General features: G+C 42.4%; 2 non-coding genes across 2 annotated transcripts; both read left to right on the forward strand.

Moving 5' to 3' along the window:
• Positions 1-15,508: 15,508 nt before the first annotated feature.
• On the forward strand, positions 15,509-15,582 carry TRNAE-CUC (transfer RNA glutamic acid (anticodon CUC)). Its single transcript has one exon. It is a non-coding gene; the product is annotated as a tRNA-Glu (tRNA).
• Positions 15,583-20,048: 4,466 nt separating this feature from the next.
• On the forward strand, positions 20,049-20,121 carry TRNAG-UCC (transfer RNA glycine (anticodon UCC)). Its single transcript has one exon. It is a non-coding gene; the product is annotated as a tRNA-Gly (tRNA).
• Positions 20,122-24,384: the final 4,263 nt, after the last annotated feature.

The raw sequence follows: 24,384 nt of genomic DNA on the forward strand, positions 1-24,384 counted from the left end.
TTATATTCTGATCTTTATGGACTAATTTTAAAGAGAGTTATATTCATGGAAAGAATCAGACAATAGCCAGGACACAGAAGCAACCTAAATGTTGACGGATGGATGGATGAAGAAGATGTGGTACATATATATAATGGAATACTGCTCAGCCATAAAAAGAAACAAAATTGGCTCATCTGTAGTGATGTAAATGGACCTAGTGTCTGTCACACAGAGTAAAGTCAGATAATGAAAAACATGGTATGTTAATGCTACATATATAGAATCTAGAAAAATGACACAGATGAACCTATTAGCAGGGCAGGAATAGAGATGCAATCATAGAGAATGGACTTGTGAACACAGGGTGGGAAGGGGAAGGTGGGATGGACTGAGAGAGTAACAATAACATTTATACACTACCATGTGTAAAATAGCTAGCTAGTGGAAAGCTGCTGTATAGCACAGGGAGCTCAGCTCATTGCTCTGTGATGATCTAGAGGGGTGGGGTGGGGTGGGATGTGGGGGGTGGGAGGAGAAGAGTACAAGTACAGAAAATGGGAACTGCGTTTGAAATTGAGACCAGCAACTTAACCTTTGTGTGTGTAGAAAGTGTTAGTTGCTTAGTCGTGTCTGACTGTTTTCAACCCCATGAACTATAGCCTGCCAGGCTCCATAGGATTCTCCAGGCAAGAATACTGGAGTTGCCATTCCCTTCTCCAGGGGATCTTCCCGACCCAAGGATTGAACCTGGGTCTCCCACATTGCAGGCAGATTCTTTACCATCTGAGCCACCAGGGACGCCTGGTTATTGCTATATTAAAACCTTATAGGAAACGCAAACCAAAAAACTACAAGAGATACACACACAAAAAAGGAAAAGCAACTGAAACACAGCAGTAAAGATGGTCATCAAACCACAAGAGAACAGAAAAAAAGAAGGGAAGAAATAAGACCTACAAAAACAAACCCAAAGCAATGAAGAAAATGTCAATAGGAACATATATATTAATAATTACCTTAAATGTAAATGGATTAAATCTTCCAACCAAAAACACAGATTGGCTGAATGAATACAAAAACAAGACCCCATATATATGTTGTCAATAAGGGACCCAATTCAGATTAGGGACACATACAGACTGAAAGTGGAATAGAAAAAGGTATCCCATGCAAATGGAAACCAAAAGAGAGCTGGAATAGCAATACTCATATCAGACAAAATAGACTAAAACAAAGACTGTTACAAGAGACAAGGAAGGACACTGCATAATCAATGGATCAATCCAAGAAGATATAACAATTACAAGTATATATGCACCCAGTAAAGGAGTACCTCAAACGCTAACCAAAGCGATATCTGGTTAAGCCAAATGCTAACATCTTAAAAGGGGAAATGGACAGAAACACAATAATAGTGGGAGACTTTAACACCTCACTTCCACCAATGGACAGATCATCCAGACAGAAAATTAATAAGGAAACACAAGCCTTAGTTGACAGATTAGACCAGATCAGATCAGATCAGTCGCTCAGTCGTGTCCGACTCTTTGCGACCCCATAAATCGCAGCATGCCAGGCCTCCCTGTCCCTCACCAACTCCCGGAGTTCACTGACTCACGTCCATCGAGTCAGTGATGCCATCCAGCCATCTCATCCTCTGTCGTCCCCTTCTCCTCCTGCCCCCAATCCCTCCCAGCATCAGAGTCTTTTCCAATGAGTCAACTCTTCGCATGAGGTGGCCCAAGTACTGGAGTTTCAGCTTCAGCATCATTCCTTCCAAAGAAATCCCAGGGCTGATCTCCTTCAGAATGGACTGGTTGGATCTCCTTGCAGTCCAAGGGACTCTCAAGAGTCTTCTTCAACATCACAGTTCAAAAGCATCAATTCTTTGGTGCTCAGCCTTCTTCACAGTCCAACTCTCACATCCATACATGACCACAGGAAAAACCATAGCCTTGACTAGACGAACCTTTGTTGGCAAAGTAATGTCTCTGCTTTTGAATATGCTATCTAGGTTGGTCATAACTTTCCTTCCAAGGAGTAAGCGTCTTTTAATTTCATGGCTGCAGTCACCATCTGTAGTGATTTTGGAGCCCAGAAAAATAAAGTCTGATGCTGTTTCCACTGTTTCCCCATCTATTTCCCATGAAGTGGTGGGACCGGATGCCATGATCTTCGTTTTCTGAATGTTGAGCTTTAAGCCAACTTTTTCATTCTCCACTTTCACTTTCATCAAGAGGCTTTTGAGTTCCTCTTCACTTTCTGCTTACTTAATTGATATTGATAAAACATTCCATCTGAAAGCAGAATACACTTTTCTTCTCAAGTACATATGAAACATTCTCCAGGATCACATCTTGGGGCACAAATCAAGCCTCAGTAAGTTAAAGGAAATTGAAATCATATCAAGCATGTTTTCTGACCACAATGCTATGAGATTAGAAATCAATTACGGTGGAGGGTGGAGGGGGACACAAAACACAGAGGCTTCTCTGGTGGCTCATATGGTAAAGAATCGGCCTACAGTGTAGAAGACCTGGGTTCAATCCCTGGGTCAGGAAGATCCCCTGGAGAAGGGACTGGCTACCCACTCCAGTATTCTTGCCTGGAGAATCCCATGGACAGAGGAGCCTGGCGGGCTACAGTCCTTGGGGTCGCAAAGAGTAGGACATGACTGAGTGACTAACACTTTCACTTTTCATGGAGACTAAACAATATGTTACTAAATGATCAATGGATCACTGAAGATAACAAAAAGGAAATTAAAAAAAAAAACCTAGAGACAAATGACAACAAAAACATGACAATCCAAAACCTCTGGGACACAGCAAAAGCAGTTCTAAGAGGGAAGTTTATAGCAATACAATTTTATATTGGGAAAAAAGAAAAATCTCAAACAATCTAGCTTTATACCTAAGCAGCTATAGAGAGACAAACAAAACCCAAAGTTAGTAGAAGGAAAGAAATCATAAAGATCAGAGCAGGAGTAAATGAAGGAGATGGAGAAAACAATAGAAAAGATCAAAGAAACTAAAAGCTGATTCTTTGAAAAGACAAAATTGATAAACCTTTATCCAGACTCATCAAGAATAAAAGGGAGAGGACTCAAATCCATAAAATTAGAAAAGAAAAAGAAGTTACAACTGACGCCACAGAAACAAAAGATCATAAGAGACTACTTCAAGCAAGTATATGCCAATAAAATGGACAACCTAGAAGAAATGCACAAATTCTTAAAAAGGTACCCCCTTCCAAAACTGAACCAGGAGGAAATAGAAAATAAAAACAGGTCAAGCACAAGTACTGAAATTGAATCCATGATTAAAAAAAACTTCCAACAAGCAAAAATCCAGTACCAGATAGCTTCACAGGGGAATTCTATCACATTTAGAGTTAATACCTATCTTTCTGAAACTCTTCCAAAAAACTGCAGAGGCAAGAGCACTCCCAAGTTCATTCTACAAGGCCACCATCATCCTGGTACCAAAACCAAAGATATCACAAAAAAAGAAAATTACAGGCAAATATCACTGATGAACATAGACACAAAGATCCTTAACAAAAGACTAGCAAACAGAATCCAACAATACATTAAAAGCATCATACATGATGATCCAGTGGAATTTATCCCAGGGATGCGATGATTCTTCAGTATAATAAATCAATCAATTTGATACACCACATTAACAAACTGAAGAATAAAAACCATATGATCATCTCAATAGATGCAGAAAAAGCTTTTGACAAAATTCAACACTCATTTATGGTAAAAACTCTATAGAAAGTAGGTATAGAGGGAACCTATAAGGTTCAACACAATAAGGGCCATATACAACAAATCCGCAGCAAACATCATTCTCGGCAGTGAAAACCTGAAAGCATTTCCTCTAAGATCAGGAACAGACAAGATGTCTACTCTCACTACTTTTATTCAACATAGTTTTGGAAGTTCTAGCCATGGCAACCTAAGAAGAGAAAGAAATCAAAGGAATCTAAATTGGAAAAGAAGTAAGACTGTCACTGTTTGCAGATGACATGATACTGTGTGCAGAAAATCCTAAAGATGCCACCAGAAAACTACTAGAGCTCATCAACGAATATGGTGAAGTTGCAGAATACAAAATCAATACACAGACATCTCTTGCATTTCTATACACTAACAATGAAAGATCGGAAAGAGAAATTAAGGAAACAATCCCATTTTCCATCACATCAAAAAGAATAAAATACCTAGGAATAAACCTATAAGTTATTGATGAAAGAAATCAAAGATGATACAACCTGAGAGATATACCCTGCTCTTAGATGGGAAGAATCAATATGGCGAAAATAACAATACTGCCCAAAACAATATACAGATTCAGTGCAATCCCTAGCAAAAAATATCAGTGGCATTTGTTTTACAGAATGGATGCCGTAAACAAAAAGCCCACAAAATGGGAGAAAATATTTGCAAATGAAGTGACTGACAAGGGATTAATCTCCAAAATATACAAACAGCTCATGAAGCTTAATTAAAAAAGAAAGAAAGAAAGAAAATGGGTGGGGGACTTCCCTGATGATCCAGTGGTTAAGAATCCACCTTGCAGTGAAGGGGACTTGGGTTCCATCCCTGGTCTGGGAACTAAGATCCCACATGCCTTGGGGCAACTAGGCTCATGTGCCACAATTAGAAAGTCCGTGAACCACAACAAAGATCTCATGTGCCACAACTAAGACCTGATGTAGTCAAATAAATATTTTTTAATTGATTAAAAAATGGGCAAAACATCTAAGTAGACATTTCTCCAAAAAAGACATATAGGTGGCCAAAAAGCACATGAAAAGATGTTCATCATGACTAATTATTAGAGAAATGCAAAACAAAAGTGCAACGAGGTATCACCACAGCACTCAGAATGGCTCTCATCAAGAAGTCTGCAAACAACAAATTCAAAGAGAGTGTGGAAAAGGAACCCTTCTACATTGTTGTTGGGAATGTAAATAGGTACAGCCACTATGAAGAACAGTACAGAGATTCCTTAAAAAAACAAAAATAGAGCTACTATATGATCCAGCAATCCCACTCCTGGGCATACATCCAGAGAAAACCATAATTTGAAAAGATACATGCACTCCATTGTGATTGTAGCACTGTTTACCATAGCCAAGACATGGGCGGAGGAGCCTGGTGGGCTGCAGGCCATGGGGTCGCGAAGAGTCGGACACGACTGAGCGACTTCACTCCCACTTTTCACTTTCATGCATTGGAGAAGGAAATGGCAACCCACTCCAGTGTTCTTGCCTGGAGAATCCCAGGGACGGGGGAGCCTGGTGGGCTACTGTCTATGGGGTCGCACAGAGTCGGACACGACTGAAGCGACTTAGCAGCAGCAGAAAAATGGTACAAATGAACATATTTACAAAATCAAAATAGAATCGCGAGTGTGGAAAACAAACTTATGGTTACCAGGGCAGGAGGTAAAAGAGTGGAAGATAAACTGGGAGATTGGGATTGATATATACATACTACTATATATAAAATAGATATCTAAAAGAACTTACTGTATAGCACAAGGAACTCTACTCAATACTCTGTAATGACCTACATGGGAAAAGAATCTTGAAAAGAGTGAATATATGTGTATGTATAACTGATGAACTTTGTGGTACACCAGAAACAACACAATATTGAAAATCAACTCTACTCCAATGAAAATTTTTTTTTAAAAAGAAGACAAGACTATTATCTCCTTCAACACAGGTTCTTTAAACCCCTTCCAGCTCCCTGATCAGAGCCTTTGTCCACCCCTCATCTGTTATTCCTCCCAATCTTTCTAATTCTTTCCCATGCTTTTCTACTACTCATTTCATAACCATACTCTGTTGTCCCATCGCATGTGATCTCTTTGAAACCTCTGCAGCCTTTGTGTATTCCAGTGTGATGGAAGTTATCACTGGAGGTTCGGTGATGCCTTTAAGATATCCTGAGTTAACTGATGCCTTGAACATGCCCCAGGGAAGACCCTGAATACCGAAAATCTTCCTGATCTGCTTGGCACCCTCACCTCTTTTGCTACACAGACACTTACTCTGCTCTCATTTCTGGTTTCATTTGGGACTTCACACTTCTGATTCCAACCATAAGAGTTCTCCATGGTTTTTGATCAGACTGGAGAGTGTGTGCAGGCACAGACGTACCAAAGAGGAAACAGTAACTCTGATGATCCTGCCTCCATTCCTTCTTTTGCCTTCCTGTCCTCAGCTGCCTCTGAAACATCCAGGTGTGAGACTGCTACATACCACTCAGGTGCTGAGGGGCTCACACAGCTCCATCAGCCCTGTCCCTGGAGAGAGGCCTGGCCAAGGTCAGGCTGAGCCTGGTGCCTGTGGAGATGCTTTGAGGTTGACGGTACAGGCGGGTGTATCCTGCTGGAAAGCCTGTCCCTGGAGATTTGGGTCCTGCAGCTCCTGCCTTCATTTCCTCTGCCCTAATTCTGATGGTGACAAGGGATCAAATGTACCGCTGGCGTCACTGCTTGCCGATTACCCAAGAGTCCTCACAAGACACCTCTGGCCCGCAGCCCAAGTTCCATGAGGGTAGTAATAAACTCTCACTGCTTTGGAAGTGTAGCACTCAGCGCTGATCCTGGCCAAAAGCAGCTGATTCTTATCAGAGGCTGAAGGACTAGTTTTACTAGAGTTCCCATGCCCAAACGTGAAAAGCAAGTTCAGCTGCCCCTTTACTCCACTCACTCGGGGTTCCATCCTATGCTTTAAAAAAAGGCCAAATGCGCTAGCTCTCTAATGACTCTTGAGATCACCATGTGGCCCAGTGACCACTGGCTGCAGGTCACTGAAGCTGACCAACTGTGCTGGTTTGCCTGGGACTGAGGGGTCACCTGGGACTTTGGCGTATTTGATGCTAAAAGTGGGAAAGTCCCAAGCCACCCAGGACAAGTTGATCAGTTTTTCAGAACTCTTGGTGTCAGAACCCTCACATGTGCACAGGATAGAGTGTTTCCCTGGAGACTTGGATGGGAAGGAGCAAGAAGAACAGGAATTTTCGTCATCACCACGTAACTGGACTGTATTCTAAGTCTTGTCAAAATGGGATGTTGATGGTTATTTGTAGGTTGAGGACTGTATCACTCGTCCAGAATTGGGCCAGGCCCTGGAACACCCAAACCTTCCTTCCCTCCACCATCCACTCCTTCTGCAAGGTCACCAGGGAACCTCTACTCACTGAGGACAAAGTGCAGCAAAAGGATACTTACTCTGACACTTTGGCCCCAACCCTTACTGTCAAACTCCAGTGAGTTGGCCAAAATCATTCATAGAGCTGAATCAGAAGCAAAGCACATATCCAGTCCTGAAGGCCAACTCATGCCAATGTGAGGACAAGCCATGCCAGCAAAGTCCCCTTTGAGCACAGCAAAGAAGAAGGCAGGGGTACATGGACAAGAGTATTTGCCCCAATGGCCAAAGTCAGGTGGGTCTCCTAGCCAGGGCATGCGGAATATCAGTTGAGCCTGAAACCCAGACCCCTCCTACCCCTCAACCCCTTGCAAGCACTGCCATCCAAACTCAGGCAGTGGCTGGGTCTTCAGGCCATGCCTTATTTTCCTGGAATCCTCACATGCAAAGGATACAGAGAGACTCTCCATGTGCTCTGGGGCCTTTAGCTATTTTAAAAGTTCTATGTCTATAGCCCATTAAAATGCCCTGATTGACCAATTTATTTAGCTTGCCTCCTTTGCGGGGAGCCAAGTTTCCTCTGCTTTGGAAACCATTACTGTGTACGTATAAGTATGTAAGTATTCATACTTACATACTGGTGGTTAAGAGTCCCAAACTCTGGTGTTTCTAAAGGTATCTGTTAAAAAAAATAAATAAAGGTATCTGTTATATGAGAAAAGAATCTTAAAAAAATGAGTATGTATAACTGATTCACTTTGCTATACTCCTGAAACTAATACAATATTGTAAACCAACCATATTCCAATTAAAAATAATTTTTAAAAAGATATCTTTGATTCAAACAACAAATGCTGGAGAGATTTGGAGAGAAGGGAACCCTCCTACCCTGTTAGTGGGAATGTAAACTGGTACAGCCACTATGGAGAACAGTACAGAGGTTCCTTAAAAAACTAAAAATAGAGCTACCATATGACACTGCAGTCCACTCCTAGGTATTTATATATGGAGAAAAACATGATCCAAAAGGATACATGCAGCCCAGTGTTCATTGCAGCATTGTTTTCAATGGCCGAGATACGGAAGCAACCTAAGTCCATTAACAGTGGAATGGATAAAGAAGATGTGGTACACATATCCAGTGGAATATTATTCAGCCATTAAAAAGATGAAATAATGCCATTTGCAGCAATACGGATGGACCTAGAGATTGTTATATTGAGTGAAGTAAGTCAGACAGAGAAGGAGAAATATTGTATAACATCCTTTCTATGTGGAATCTAAAAAGAAATGATACAAATGAACTTACAAAACAGAAAGAGACTCATAGACTTAGAGAAGGAACTTACAGTTGCAGGGGGAATGATGCGAGGGAGGGATAATTACAGGGTTTGGCATGGACATGTAAACACTGATAGATTTAAAATGGATAGCCAACAAGGACCTATGTACAGAACAGGGAGCTCTGCTCAATGTTATGTGGCAGCCTAGATGGGAAGGAAGTTTGGGGGAGAATGGATACATGTGTATGTGTGGCTGAGTCCCCATCGCTGTTCTCCTGAAACTATCACAACATTCTTAATCGGCTAGACCCCAATACAAAGTAAAAAGTTTAAAAAATAAATACCTGTGATTGGCTTAAGATGAAACTTCAGCTTCTCAGTTTCCTCACCTATAAACTTGACAGAACTAAATTTGGGGCATTGAGATTTCTTCTCACTTTATGATTCATCTCTCCCTCCCTCTTTCTTCTCTTTCTCTCTCCCTCCCTCTTTCTTTTTTCTTTCTCTCTCTCTCTCTCTCTCTCTCTCTCTCACATACACACACATTCTGCTTTATTTCTGGATATTAACTCCAAATGTCATACCAAACTATATTAGCCTGAGGCAAAAAAGGAAAAATCAGTAGAACTTGTCCTCTGTTTAAATATTGATATTTTGTTCATGGGGTTTTTGCATTAATTTTAATGCACTATTTAAAATCTTGACTTAGCTGGATTTTTGGTGCCCCCTTAAATGATGTGCCCAAGGCAAGCACCTCACTTGCCTTGCCCTACTTCCAATCCTGTTAGCCCCTCTCTCCCTCTGGGTGATGAGGGAAGGGAGACTCCACAGATGGGCAGAAAGAAGAGACTAATGTGATTCATTCTATGAAGTTAGCCAGAGCCAGCTGTAGTGGTTATTTTATTATAGATAACCCACTCTGCTGGCTCAGACAGTAAACAATCTGCTTGCCAAAGCAAGAGATGCGGATTTGATCCGTTGGTCAGGAAGATCCCCTGGAGAAGGGAATGATGACCCACTCCAATATTTCTGCCTGGAGAATCCCATGGACAGAGGAGCCTGGTGGGCTACAGTCCATGTGATCGCAGAGTCAGACACGATTGAGTGACCAACACTTTCACTTTTTCACTTTCAACCCACCTATAATTTCTAGTTTTTATTTTAGTTCCCCCAGACTAACAATTCTTTGAGTATGGGGACCCTCATATCTTTTTTTTTTTTTTTCGTTCTTGGCCTTTACACATCAAATGCCCAGCACAGTTAAGCACTGAATTATTAGAACAAAATGACAAGATACACAATGAATTCTAGATTTCACACCCACCCTTCTCTTGACCTTCCAGAAGACACCTATCTGTCGTTTAAATTATTTTTAAGTTCAGATGATAAAAACACAAGTAGCTAGAAAACCAGAAAGGTAAAACTGTGGCTTTGGTGCAATGTCATCAGACAACAAGGAAGAAATCTGGGGTTTGTTCCTTGCTTTTTTCCTCTTCTAGAGTCAAGATGAGCAGAAGCGGATTTTCCTGGTGGTCCAGTGGCTAAGACTTCATGCTCCTGATGCAGGGAACTCAGGTTTGATCCCTGGTCAGGGCACCGGATCCCACATGCCGCAGCTAAAGATTCTGCATGCCACAACGAAATCTCGCTACCCCCAATGAAGATGGAAGATCTTGCATGCCACAACTAAGACCCAGCGCAACCAATAAGTAAACTTTTAGGTTTTTTTCTTTTTAAGAGGAGCAGAGGGAGGTAAGATGCAGACAAACAAGCTTCATGGAACCAACAGGATTCCCAAAGTCTGAGGAAGGTCACCATTCTTTGACCTAACAAACCAAAGGATGCATATTACCCACTGGCTTGGGACAGGATTTGCAGGAAAACCTTCTGACTCCATTCATCTAATCTTGGCATGGAGCATAAAGGACTTAATATTGAAATGGGATCTGAGGTGGGAGGGAGGGGGTATATGTGTAATTACAGCTGATTCACTTTGTTTTACAGCAGAAACTAACACATTGTAAAGGAATTATACAATTTTTTAAATAAAAAAAAAAAAAAACCAGGATCTGTGAAAAGTCTGCATTAGAGGACATTTCAAAGGAATTTTATTTCTTTCAATTAAATGCATAAATAAAAACTGACAGTATAATAGGGCTTTCCTGGGGGCGTATATTGTCACCCTGTTTATTTAACTTATATGCAGAGTACATCATGAGAAACGCTGGACTGGAAGAAACACAAGCTGGAATCAAGATTGCCGGGAGAAATATCAATAACCTCAGATATGCAGATGACTCCACCCTTATGGCAGAAAGTGAAGAGGAACTAAAATGCCTCTTGATGAAAGTGAAAGTGGAGAGTGAAAAAGTTGGCTTAAAGCTCAACATTCAGAAAATGAAGATCATGGCATCCGGTCCCACCACTTCATGGAAAATAGATGGGGAAACAGTGTCAGACTTTATTTTTCTGGGCTCCAAAATCACTACAGATGGTGACTGCAGCCATGAAATTAAAAGACACTTACTCCTTGGAAGGAAAGTTATGACCAACCTAGATAGCATATTCAAAAGCAGAGTCATTACTTTGCCAACAAAGGTTCGTCTAGTCAAGGCTATGGTTTTTCCTGTGGTCATGTATGGATGTGAGAGTTGGACTGTGAAGAAGGCTGAGCGCTGAAGAATTGATGCTTTTGAACTGTGGTGTTGGAGAAGACTCTTGAGAGTCCCTTGGACTGCAAGGAGATCCAACCAGTCCATTCTGAAGGAGATCAGCCCTGGGATTTCTTTGGAAGGAATGATGCTGAAGCTGAAACTCCAGTACTTTGGCCACCTCATGCGAAGAGATGACTCACTGGAAAAGACTCTGATGCTGGGAGGGATTGGGGGCAGGAGGACAAGGGGACAACAGAGGATGAGATGGCTGGATGGCATCACTGACTCGATGGACGTGAGTCTGAGAGAACTCCGGGAGTTGGTGATGGACAGGGAGGCCTGGCGTGCTGCGATTCATGGGGTGGCAAAGAGTTGGACACGACTGAGCGACTGATCTGATCTGATAGCTGATAAAGAATCCACCTGCAATGCAGGAGACCTGGGTTCGATCCCTGGGTTGGGAAGATCTCCTGTAGAAGGGAATGGCTACCCACTCCAGTATTCTGGCCTGGAGAACTCCATGAACTGTATGGTCCGTGGGGGTCACAGAGTTGTACACGACTGAACAACTCTTTCTTTCAATAGGTGTAACAATGGATTCGTGCTGAAGTGCTAGCAAGTCTTGATCTACCGTGATAGAAGGCTCTGAACTGAATTCTCTACTTGTTCGACCACTAACTGTGTGCCCTTGAGCAAATCACTTGCCTTTTCTATGCTTTCACTTCTTTATCTGTAAAAAAGGATGTTGGACTAAATGGCTGCTAAGATCCCTTCCACCTCTGACATTATATAGGACAGGACACTATTCAAGGGCTGAAGGCAAGTTTGTTTATTAAATACTCCCTCCCATTGTCTTTCTGCCCTGTTGGCCTTTTTCCCATCAGAAGTGTCAAATTCTTTTTTTTTTTTTTTTTAGTATTTATTTATTTGGCTGCACTGGGTCTTAGTTGCTGCATGGAGGATCTAGTTCCCTGACCAGGGATCGAACTCCAGCCCCCTCCCTGCATTGGGAATTCAGAATCTTAGCCTCTGTACCAGCAAGGAAGTCCCAGGAGTGTCAAATTGTTAATTAGTAGGTTTCCAAACATGAAAACTACAAGGTTTTACTGTACATTTGGTTTGGGTTTTTTTTTTTTATGGTTTTTTGTACATTTGGGAAAAATTAAGGTTTACCTTTTAAAGCAGAAAAATAGAGCTTGCTTAGGAATCTAACAAGTCATAACCCCCCCCAAAATGAAATGGAAGATCCTGAAAATCTGGGACTTCATGCAAAGAAAGAACAAGAATCGTGTTGTTTTTTTGTTTTTTAAAAGATTCTCCTTCCATTTGCAACATCTTTATGCTTCCTTCATGGATTTCTCCATCTTTTTCAACTCTACAATGAGCTATTTTAATAGTCTGTTTTCCTTCTCTACAGTAATACTGTTCAGATAGGCAATTTAATTGTCATCATACTTTTTCTTAGTCTTTCAAGACCTTTCATTACGGTGAAATAATTTTAGGTGCACCAAGCACAAATCCATTAAATACTTTCCTTATTTCACTAATGAACTATTGTGGGTGGTAAAAATTAATTTCATTCCACCCGTGATACTCACATATCTGTTAAATTTTTATAGCTGAGAAATGAAGGTTGCAACTAACTGAAAGCAAATGAGAGTCTCCTCTTAAAATGTTAAGTCTGTTGTTTCATTTATGCCAAGATGTATCTGAAGCAAAAAAAATCTATAAAAATACTTCATGAAATGAAAACGGCTCGACAGTTCCAATCTCAGGGTTGCTGCTGCAGAAGTTTTTATAGTCTGGATATGCTTAGGAATTAGAAGGCCCCTGTGTTCATGCATTGGAAGAAAATTGAGCAGATGTGTTTAAGCCTGTCCCAGTGGGCAAATCATTTGCAGGCTTGCACGGTACCATCAGTATCAAGGTCCTGGAGTGAACTGCCACTTAGCTCAGCCAATGTGGCTCAAGTCCACAGCTCAGGCTGTGGTGCTAACACCTCCCATCTCACACCTCCACCCAGGGGAGGTCACAAATGAGAAGGGGAGAGGATGTGGAGTCAGTCAAACCCTTCCCTGCTGCATGGAAAGGAACTCCAAACTCAGGGCCTACTGACAGGCCCGAGAAGCCACTCTGACAGGCAAGGGACAACACCTCCTAACAGTGACGGGTCAGATCCATGAACTCTGGCCGGAAGGTGCATTGAAGAGGGAAACAGGGACTTTGCTGCCAGTCCAGTGGTTAAGACTTCACCTTCCAAGGCAGGGGGTGCAGGTTCAATCCCATGAGGCTAAAATCCCATAGGCTTCATGGCCAAAACACCAAAACATAAAACAGAAACAACACTGTAACAAATTCAGTTGTTGTTTAGCTGCTAAGCTGGGTCAGATTCTTTTGCTACCCAGTGGAATAGCCCAACAGGTTCCTCTGTCCATGGGATTTCCCAGGCAAGAATACTGGAGTGGGTTGCCATTTCCTTCTCCAGGGGATCTTCCTGACCCAGGGATTGAACCCATGTCTCTTGCATTGGCAGGTGGATTCTTTAACACTGAGCCACCAGGGAAGTCCCGTAACAAATTCAATGAAGACTTTAAAAATGATTCACATCAGAACAAAAGAGAGAAAAGAAAAACAGAAATCATCCTATCACACTGATGACAATAATGATTTCATTGGTAAACGGGGGGTGGGGTGGGGAATAAGAAAGTGTCTTTAGAGAAATAGCGCAGCAGCCAGAGTTCTCTTTAGGGAGACAGGACAAGTGTCACATGGCAAGAAAGGTCCAAGAACTGTCCCTGAAGATATATACTTCCAGAACCACCAATGGCCTTGACAGAGGTGAAATTGGGGCTGACTAGTCAGTGCTTCCTTCCATACAGTCTCTTCCTGAACCCACTCTGATTTACTTGAGGTCAGCACCTTAGGTGGAAGGAGCAGCGTGTGGATTTTTCTTCAGTAACATTTAATTCCAGTTTCTGCCTTCAGATATGTGCAAAGTGTTCCAGAGGGCTCCAGGAGCTTGGTGCTTGAACCCCTGCTACTCTTTTTTTCCTTCATCTCTTATTCTGGACTCCTTTCTCATTTCTCTCCGCCTTTCTTTCTAAAACCCAAATGGTTGATTGATGAGATGAAATGATCACTGATAAGAAGACAGCCTAAGACAAAAATCCCCCAAGTCATGTCCTATGGCCCTGGTGTAATTACTCAGGAGAGTTGGATGATGTTCATCCTGCTGCTGAGTTTAGGGCTTAACCACATAACCAGGAAGATCAGTGATAACTTGAAAGAAAAAAAAAAAAAAGAAGGGCCATAAGAAGGCAGTGGTCATATTTTTTCCATCTATAAAAACCATTACTTTGTTGTACTTCCATTTATCCACTCACACACACACAACCTGATACCTTTATTATTTTTAACTCTATGAAATGGCAGCGAGCCACGTTAGCCTGCAGAGAATTATCAGTGGAGTCTGCCTTTAAAAAGAATGAAGGAAAAAAAAGGTTTCTCTCCTCAAGTGACAGTAAATTGGATAAATGCTATTTTTAGATGAAATACATCTAACTAATGTCCAGATGTGATTCCACCACATGAAGAGAAAAACAAATCTATCTAAAGCACTGAGCTGTACTTGAAAACATTCTGTAAAGATTTCTGGCAATAACGATTTATCATGGAAAGGCTTAGACACGTGGTACTGACCAGCAGCCTCGGCAGCGGTTCCCTTGGGAACAGCATCTGCACACGTGGCTTCAACATGTAGACGATCCCAAGGTTTACATTCCTGATTTAATTGTTACTGACTCTCTGGGCTCACAACTCATTGGCAGTATATCTCCACGTGAGCAGAGGGAATAGGGGGAGAACACACGAGTCAGGATTGCTGTGCTCAGCCAGTGGGGTCCTAGGATGGCTGACGTCACGAGAGATCATGTACTTGTTCGAAGGATGCTGCTTCTGCTCCGGACAGTTTTGGAAGTCCTACTCATTCATTCAGCAAGTATTATATAAGCACCTACAGTCTTCCAAGCTGAGCATAAAGTGATGAGCAGTCCTCCCTGTCCTCACAGTTAGAGTCCAGCAGAATATCTTTTGGAGCCCAGATTGCAAATTATGAGAGAAAAATAAAATCTTAAAACTTTGGTGACCCAAAGAGCAGTCCCAGTCTTTGCTGTGGTGCATGAACTTGAATAATGTCTGGCCATTTGAAACATCAATCCCTGAAATATAGTCACTGAAGATATTTAAAAATAACATGACACGGGCTTTAAGAGAAGAGTTACAAAGAAATTGCTGGGCAGCTGGAATAAAGCAATGGCCTCTCCAGGTGATTCTCTCTGCCGTTTCTGCTCCTACAGGAAGGAAACGGGGCGAGGCTGTGGCAGGGAACGAGGACAAGCTGGGCAAGGGATAAAATCCCTGGTGGGCACAGTGGTTAGGACTCTGTGCTCTCAACGTAGGGGGCCCAGGTTCGATCCCTGGTCAGGGAATGAGATGCCACATGCTCCAACTAAGAGTTTGTGTGCCGCAACTAAGGAACTCACCTGTTGCAACTAAGACACAGTGCAGCCAAATAAATGTACCCTGAAAAAAAACATCTGGATAGAGGAGGGAGGGGGATAAAAGCATTAAATGAAGGCAGCTTCAGAGTTGAGCCCAGATAGTTAGAAAACTGCGGTCAAGGTGTAATGGATTCCATCAAAGAACTGGATGTGGGGACTTCCCTGGTGGTCCAGTGGTAAAGAATCTGCCTGCCAATACAGAGGATGTGGGTTCAATCCTTAGGAAGATCCTGCATGCTGAAGGGCAATTAAGCCCATGTGCTGCAACTATTGAGCCCCCGCGCCCTACATACAGCCTGTGCTCCGCAACAAGAGAAACCACTGCAGTGAGAAGCCCAAGCACTGAAACTAGAGAGTAGCCCTGGCTCGTCACAACTAGTGAAAGCCTGTGCACAGCAACAGAGACCCAGCACAGTCAAAAATGAACGAATAAAGAAAGACAGAAAACATTTTAAAAACTGGATGGGGAAGCACAGGAGCTAGGCTTACAATGTGGACACCAAAGTCCAGGGGAGTAGAAGTGTTTTTTTGTTTGTTTTTTTTTTTTCCAGATTAAAGATGGATTTGCATGTAGCCCTCTAAACTCTCCTACTTGAAGGCTCTTACAATAGCCCACTCTCTGCAGAGAAATTTAGCTGCAACCTGGGGTGTGCCTTGTAGGCATGAAATTGAGCTGATGGAACTGATGAAGATATCAGGCTTGCAACATCAGTTTCACTCACATTACCCTCGACAGCTCAACTAACCAGGACAGGCCAGGGCTGGCTTCCTTTCCCTCCTTAAGAGCCACCCCATCGGGTTAATCTTTTAAGCCTAGCAGATCAGAAATATTCTTATCTGTGCTTCTTGGCACTGTGGGTGATCCTGCTTCCCTATAGGGACTCTGATGGAGTTGATCTCCACCCCAACACCCTGGTGGTTTTATTTTTTATTGGTGTATAATTGTTGTACAATGTTGTGTCAGTTTCTGCTGTACAACACAGTGAATCAGCTATAAATATACATATATCCCCTCCCTCCCACTCCCCCATCCCACCCCTCTAGATCACAGAGCACCAAGCTGAGCTCCCTGTGTTACACAGCAGCTTACACATGGTAGTGTGTGTGTGTGTGTGTGTGTGTGTGTGTGTGTGAGCACTTCTCTCCTAATTCATCCCACCCTCCCCTTTCCCCACTGTGTCCACAGGTTCCTTCTCTGTCTGCATCTCTATTCCTGCCCTGCAAACAGGTACATCTATACCATTTTTTCTAGATTCCCATTACACCAGTGGTTTTAAAATATACCTCAAATATACATCTATGGGATGGCCTGGTGGGTGGGACCAGACTTCCCTACTTGGGTACATACAGAGCTTTTTTTTTTTAAAAAAAAAAAATCAGTTTTCTAAACTGGTCTCCATGCAAGATTTTGTTAGATAAAACAAAATAATTCAGAGGAGGTTCTAGTATATATTTTTATAGAAAACAAGGTGGGATGCTTGAAATAGCTGTTCTAGACCAAGAGTCAGCAGTCATTTCAACCATATGTGGATAAACCGGGCTAGACCGTGGGGTAAGCAGATTCCTTTTGTGGTCTGTTAAGCCCCAGGCATGAACAAAAAAGAAAATAATAGGAAATCAATAAAAGAAGAGGGACGCCAGAGAAAGAAAAGGATTAATTTCTATAATAGTGGTTTGGAGGCCTCTCTCCCCAGAAAATGTACACTTATACACATTCACATAATATGCTGCAAACCATCTGTAGGGCTCTGTCAACTGTGAAGACCCTCATCTAGGGACCCAGGTTGAAAGCATCCATGGGAAGCCTCCCTCACAGCAGGTTACCCTATCAGTTACATAGGGTGCCTGCTGTGAAGCCAATATTCTGGAATTCTCATTTTTATTTAATGCAACTTTGATTTTTCCTAGTTATACTCGTACGGATGTTGCTATGAATCACAGTGTTGTTCAGTTACTAAGTTGTGTCTAACTCTTTGTAACTCCATGGACTGCAGCATGCTGGGCTTCCCTGTCCTTCACCATCTCCCAGAGTTTGCTCAAATTCGTGTCCACTGAGTTGGTGATGCCATCCAATCATCTCATCCTCTGTCACCCACTTCTCCTTCTCTCAACCTTTCCCAGCATCAGGGTCTTTTGCAATGAGTCGGCTCTTCGCATCAGGTGGCCAAAACATTGGAGCTTCAGCATCAGTCCTTCCAGTGAATATTCAGAGTTGATTTCCTTTAGGATTGACTGGTTTGATGAACCACAGTGAACCACACTCAAAATTTTGGATATAGGCTTTCAAATGTTTTGCTTAGAATTCATCTAATTTAATAGGCTTTATCAGCTACTCTCCAATCCATATCTTTAGATCTCTAATCTGAAGAAATAACGTAATTGTCAGATTCAAGTGAAGTCTACCACTTGCCAAAGGTGTTTCAACACTTGTCGTATTAATAGCTCCCCTTGGAAGCACAAACAATTGAGGCTTTTGCTGGAGACATCTAATATTATTTGGTTATTTTAATAGCACTAGCCTCCTGGTGTCATCATTAAGCCTCTCATACTCCCTTAGGCCTTGATGGTTGTTGATACTGACACTTTTAATCAACCTCTATTTAAAACCTTAAGACCAGGATTTCCCTGGTGATCCAGTAGCTAAGACTCTGCATTCCCAATACAGGGGACCCAGGTCTGACCCCTGGTCAGGGACCTATATCCCACATGCCACAACCAAGGGTTTGCATGCCACAACTGAGACCCAGTGCAGCCAAACAATTTTTTTTTTTTAAGTACAGTTAAAAAAAAAAATAATCTTAAGACCAAGTAATTGTGACCAAGTCATTACCCTGTTATGTTTGATCTTGACTCAAAATAATCATTGCCTTTCTGGCCATCCATCCTCTCTTGTACTAACAGCTGCTGCTGCTAAGTCGTTTCAGTTGTGTCTGACTCTGTGTGACTCCATAGAGTCACAGGCTCCCCCGTCCCTGGGATTCTCCAGGCAAGAACACTGGAGTGGGTCGCCATTTGCTTCTCCAATGCATGAAAGTGAAAAGTGAAAGTGAAGTCGCTCAGTCGTGTCCGATTCTTTGCGACCCCATGGACTGCAGCCTTCCAGGCTCCTCCGTCCATGGGATTTTCCAGGCAAGAGTGCTGGAGTGGGGTACCATTGCCTTCTCCCTTGTACTAACAGAGTAGGTACGTATAATCACTGGATATGAGGCCAGAACTCAGAAGGGAAAGTCTGTGCTGGACCAGCACAGACTTTCCCTTCTGAGTTCTGGCCTCACATATCCAGTGATTATACATACCTGAGACACCTTAAACTCAATATGCCTAAAGCTAGACTCTTCTTTCCTCCAGATCTACTCTTCCACCTGTTTGTCTGCATGTACCACCACATAGACCATGCTTAAGACAAAGTTATTTGGACTTCTTCCTTCTTCTCCACTCTCGCGTCCAATAGGTGATAAGGTCTTCATGAGTCCACCTCCCTCATAGCCAAGCACTTTTGTTCATGTCTCCACCTACCTTCTGGATTACTGCAGCAACCTCACTGGACTTTGAGTCCCTCTCCCTTCAATCTGTTGCCAATGACCTTTTGAAATTACAAATCTGGTCTTAGAACCATTTCCACTTAAAATCCTTTAATAGGGACTGCCCTGGTGGTCCAGGGGCTAAGACGTCACACTTCCAATGCAAGGGGTCCAGGTTCCATCCCTAATCAGGGAACTAGATCCCACATGCTGCAACTAAGAGATTCCACATGTGACAACTAAGACCCAGCTCAGCCAAAAAAAAAAAAAAAAAATCCCTCGATAGATGCCCCTTGCCCTCAAAATACAAATCAGACTCCTTAGCATAGAATTTAAGGCTCTTCCTAAGCTGTCCCGTGTCACCCGCACTCCCCCAGGCCAGCACCCAGAGCTTGGGGCTGGTAAACCACACGCTCTTCCTCCGAGTGATGGCCTGTCCCTCTTGAGCACGCTTTTCCCTTGCTTAACACCTATGCGTTCTTCAAAAGCACATGAAATGTTGACATGGGCACTATTTCGGTGTTGGATGCACATTTTACAATTTCTAATCCTCCCAATGATCCCCTGGGACCTGCAGAATTTGGTGAAAGGCGTGCAGCTAATGAGTAGCTAAACAGGAACTCAGATCAGGCCTGCTTGATTCCAGTGCCTACAATCTTTCCATGAAGCCAAGACGCCCCACTTCAGAACTGCACTCAGATGTTGTCTTCTGCAGGGGCCTCCCCTGCCCCTCATCTGGCCTGGCTCTTACAGCGCCCACCAGGGCTTTCCTCTAACTGCCTCCAAAATGCACAGTGAAGTGTTGCTCAGTCACTGTCCTATGTTGTGAGCTTCTAGTGGCAAACAGTGGGCCTTTTAATTAGAAAAGGGACCTCCCTGATGGTCCAGTGGTTAAGACTCTGCACTTCCACTGAAGGGGCCACAGGTTTGATCCCTGGTCAGGGAATTAAGATCCACATGCCATGGGATCATCCAATAAAAAAATGGTGCACCCAATAAAGAAATAAATAAAGTTTTTTTTTTTAAAAAAAAGGAAAGAAAAGGGACTTACCTGGTGGTCCAGTGGCTAAGATGCCCCTGGTCATGGAGCTAGATCCCACATGCCACAACTAAAAGATTCCACATGCTGCAACCTACACACACACACACACACACACACACACACACACACACAACAAGATCCTACATTCCACAGTGAAGATCTGCAGCTAAGAGCTGGAGCAGCCAAATAAATACCTTTTATAAAAAAGAAAGAAAGAAAAGAACACCTGATCACAAAGCTAAAATTTAACTAATAGATTGAACTATGAACAGACCCCATGCCCCACATCCAGTCCAGCTACTTAGAAGTAACCAAGGTTAACTTCCTTCTTGTATAACCTTCCAGAAATGTTCATGACTATGGAAATATGTATACAAATATGTTTTCCCCCAACAGATGGTCTCAAACTGTACATACTTTTCTGCAATTTGCTTTTTTCCTAAAAACTACATTTTAGACATTTTTCTACATCAGTATGTGTAGATCTACATCTTTTTTTACAGAAATAAGTCCATGTATACTATTTTCACAACTCATATAAAGGAATAAAACTCACTGCTTAAAGGTTATAAAGTCAGTGTGGGAAAAAAAAAAGTCTAGCCATGTGCTGTTTACAAGAGAAATACCTCAAACATGATGCAGAAGGCCTAAAAGTCAAGGGATTCACTCCTACACTGTTGGTAGGAATGTACATTGGTGCAGACACTATGATGAGCAGTATGGAGATTCCTTAAAAAACTAAAAACAGAGCTACCATATGATCCTACAATCCCATTCCTGGGCATATATCCAGAGAAAACCGTAATTGACAAAGATGCACGCACCCCAATGTTCATTGCAGCATGCTTGCAAGAGCCAAGACGTGGAAGCAGCCTCAAGTCCACTGACAGATTAACGGATAAAGAAGATGCAGTACACACACACACACACATACACACACACAGGAATATTACTCAGCCAATCCCAAAGAAAGGCAATGCCAAAGAATGCTCAAACTACCACACAGTTGCACTCATCTCACACACTAGTAAAGTAATGCTCAAAATTCTCCAAGCCAGGCTTCAGCAATATGTGAACTGTGAACTTCCTGATGTTCAAGCTGGTTTTAGAAAAGGCAGAGGAACCAGAGATCAAATTGCCAACATCCGCTGGATCATGGAAAAAGCAAGAGAATTCCAGAAAAACATCTATTTCTGCTTTATTGACTATGCCAAAGCCTTTGACTGTGTGGATAACAATAAACTGTGGAAAATTCTTCAAGAGATGGGAATACCAGACCACCTTATCTGCCTCTTGAGAAATTTGTATGCAGGTCAGGAAGCAACAGTTAGAACTGGACATGGAACAACAGACTGGTTCCAAATAGAAAAAGGAGTTCGTCAAGGCTGTATATTGTCACCCTGTTTATTTAACTTATATGCAGAGTACATCATGAGAAACGCTGGACTGGAAGAAACACAAGCTGGACTCAAGATTGCCAGGAGAAATATCAATAACCTCAGATATGCAGATGACACCACCCTTATGGCAGAAAGTGAAGAGGAACTCCAAAGCCTCTTGATGAAAGTGAAAGTGGAGAGTGAAAAAGTTGGCTTAAAGCTCAACATTCAGAAAACAAAGATCATGGCATCCGGTCTCATCACTTCATGGGAAATAGATGGGGAAACAGTGGAAACAGTGTCAGACTTTATTTTTCTGGGCTGCAAAATCACTACAGATGGTGACTGCAGCCATGAAATTAAGAGACACTTACTCCTTGGAAGGAAAGTTATGACCAACCTAGATAGCATATTCAAAAGCAGAGACATTACCTTGCCAACAAAGGTTCGTCTAGTCAAGGCTATGGTTTTTCCTGTGGTCATGTATGGATGTGAGAGTTCGACTGTGAAGAAGGCTGAGTGCCGAAGAATTGATGCTTTTGAACTGTGGTGTTGGAGAAGACTCTTGAGAGTCCCTTGGACTGCAAGGAGATCCAACCAGTCCATTCTGAAGGAGATCAGCCCTGGCATTTCTTTGGAGGGAATGATGCTAAAGCTGAAACTTCAGTACTTTGGCCACCTCATGCGAAGAGTTGACTCATTGGAAAAGACTCTGATGCTGGGAGGGATTGGGGGCAGGAGGAGAAGGGGACGACAGAGGATGAGATGGCTGGATGGCATCACTGACTCGATGGACGTGAGTCTGAGTGAACTCCGGGAGCTGGTGATGGACAGGGAGGCCTGGCGTGCTGCGATTCATGGGGTCGCAAAGAGTCAGACACGACTGAGTGACTGATCTGATCTGATCTGATAGAAAAAGAATGAAATATTGCCATTTGTGGCAGCATGGATGGACCCAGAGATAATCGTACTAAGGGAAGTAAGTCAGATGAGAAAGACAAATATCAGATGCTATTGCTTATATGTGGAATCTAAAAAAAAAAAAAAAGACACAAATTAACTTGTATATAAAACAAAAATGAAGGCAGGAGGAGAAGGGGACGACAGAGGATGAGATGGCTGGATGGCATCACTGACTCAATGGACATGGGTTTGGGTGAACTCCGGGAGTTGGTGATGGACAGGGAGGCCTGGCGTGCTGTGGTTCATGGGGTCGCAAAGAGTCAGATATGACTGAGCAACTGAACTGAAAACAAAAATAGACCCAAAGACATAGAAAACAAATTTATGGTTACCGAAGGAGAAAGATGGGGAGGGATAAATTAGGCATTTGGGATTGGCGTACATCATACTACTGTATATAAAACAGATGACCAACAGGACCTACTATGTAGCACAGGGAACTATAATCAATATTTCATAATAACTTATAAGAGAAAAGAACCTGAAAAAGAATACATGTGTGTGTATAACTGTATACCTGAAACTAACACAAGATTGTAAATCAACTGTATTCCAATAGGAAAAAGCAACAAAAGGTGGAAAGGAGACAAAAAAAGACAAAACAACAACAACAAAGTGTTCTTGAGAGTTGTTAAAAAAAAAAAAAAGTCAAGGGATTCATTAAATAAGAACACATGAATCTGTGTGTGTATATATATTTAAATAAATAAATGGAGGAGAAGCGAAATTTCTGCCTTACAGAAGAAAACTAACCAGTAAGTATGGATCAAATGATGAAAGTAGAAAACTGCCACTTGGCAACCATCATAGTAATAACTGATGCAAGCAAGAATCATTGATTTTTACTAAAGGGTAGTTGGTGATGGACAGGGAGGCCTGGCGTGCTGCGATGCATGGGGTCGCAAAGAGTCGGACATGACTGAGCGACTGAATTGAACTGAGACACTTGAGAAATGAGCACATTCACAATTGTCTCAAAATCTCTCTCCAAAAGACAGAGGGAATTTACAAATTACAAAAGGAAAAATAAGAACTTTCTAATGAAAATTCTTGACAGACACCACCCTAACTGGGTGATCTAAATTAGCAGCACAGTTAAGGCATACATCATCTGATATCAGGCGCTAAGAAGGACATAGCATTACTTCCGGGGTGTTTCTGTCAAAATGCATAATGTGAATATCATCATGATGAACCATTAGACAAACCCAGCTCCAGAGACATCCTGCAACAGTAACAGATCCTTCAAAAAAGTCAAGTTCATGAGAGACAATGAAAGCACTGAGGAAGCATTTCAGATTTAGAGTAGCTAAAGAGATGTGACAACAGAATGCAATCTGTGATTCAGGACTTTCTTTTGCTATAAAGGACAAGGAGTTGTCTTAACTGGGATAAATCCCAATGGTCTTCCAAGATTACAAATCTGATCTTATAGCCACCTCTACTTGACTTCTTCCCATAGAGGCCCTTTGCCTTCAAGATAGAAACCAAATCTGTTAGCATGGAATTCATTGCTCTTTGTAAGATGCCCCATCTGTAAACCCTTCAGTATGTATCTTTAAACAATGACTTTTTTTTGTCCACACTGCCCCACGTGTGGGATCTTAGTTCCCTGACCAGGGATCGAAACTGCATCCCCTGCAGTGGAAGCACAAATAAGTCTTAGCCCCTGGACCACCAGGGAAGCCCCTCTAAGCAATGACTTTCTTGCTGATGGTAATGTAGCCACGATTTCATACAGGGCTGGGTATGAGAGCTACTAGATAGTATACTCAGAGCCTGTGGACCAGCCCCCACCATCCACGATGGTGGAAGCACAGGGGTA

The sequence above is a fragment of the Bubalus kerabau genome, chromosome 4 (assembly GCF_029407905.1).
Source record: "Bubalus kerabau isolate K-KA32 ecotype Philippines breed swamp buffalo chromosome 4, PCC_UOA_SB_1v2, whole genome shotgun sequence".
NCBI classification, from domain to species: domain Eukaryota; kingdom Metazoa; phylum Chordata; class Mammalia; order Artiodactyla; family Bovidae; genus Bubalus; species Bubalus kerabau.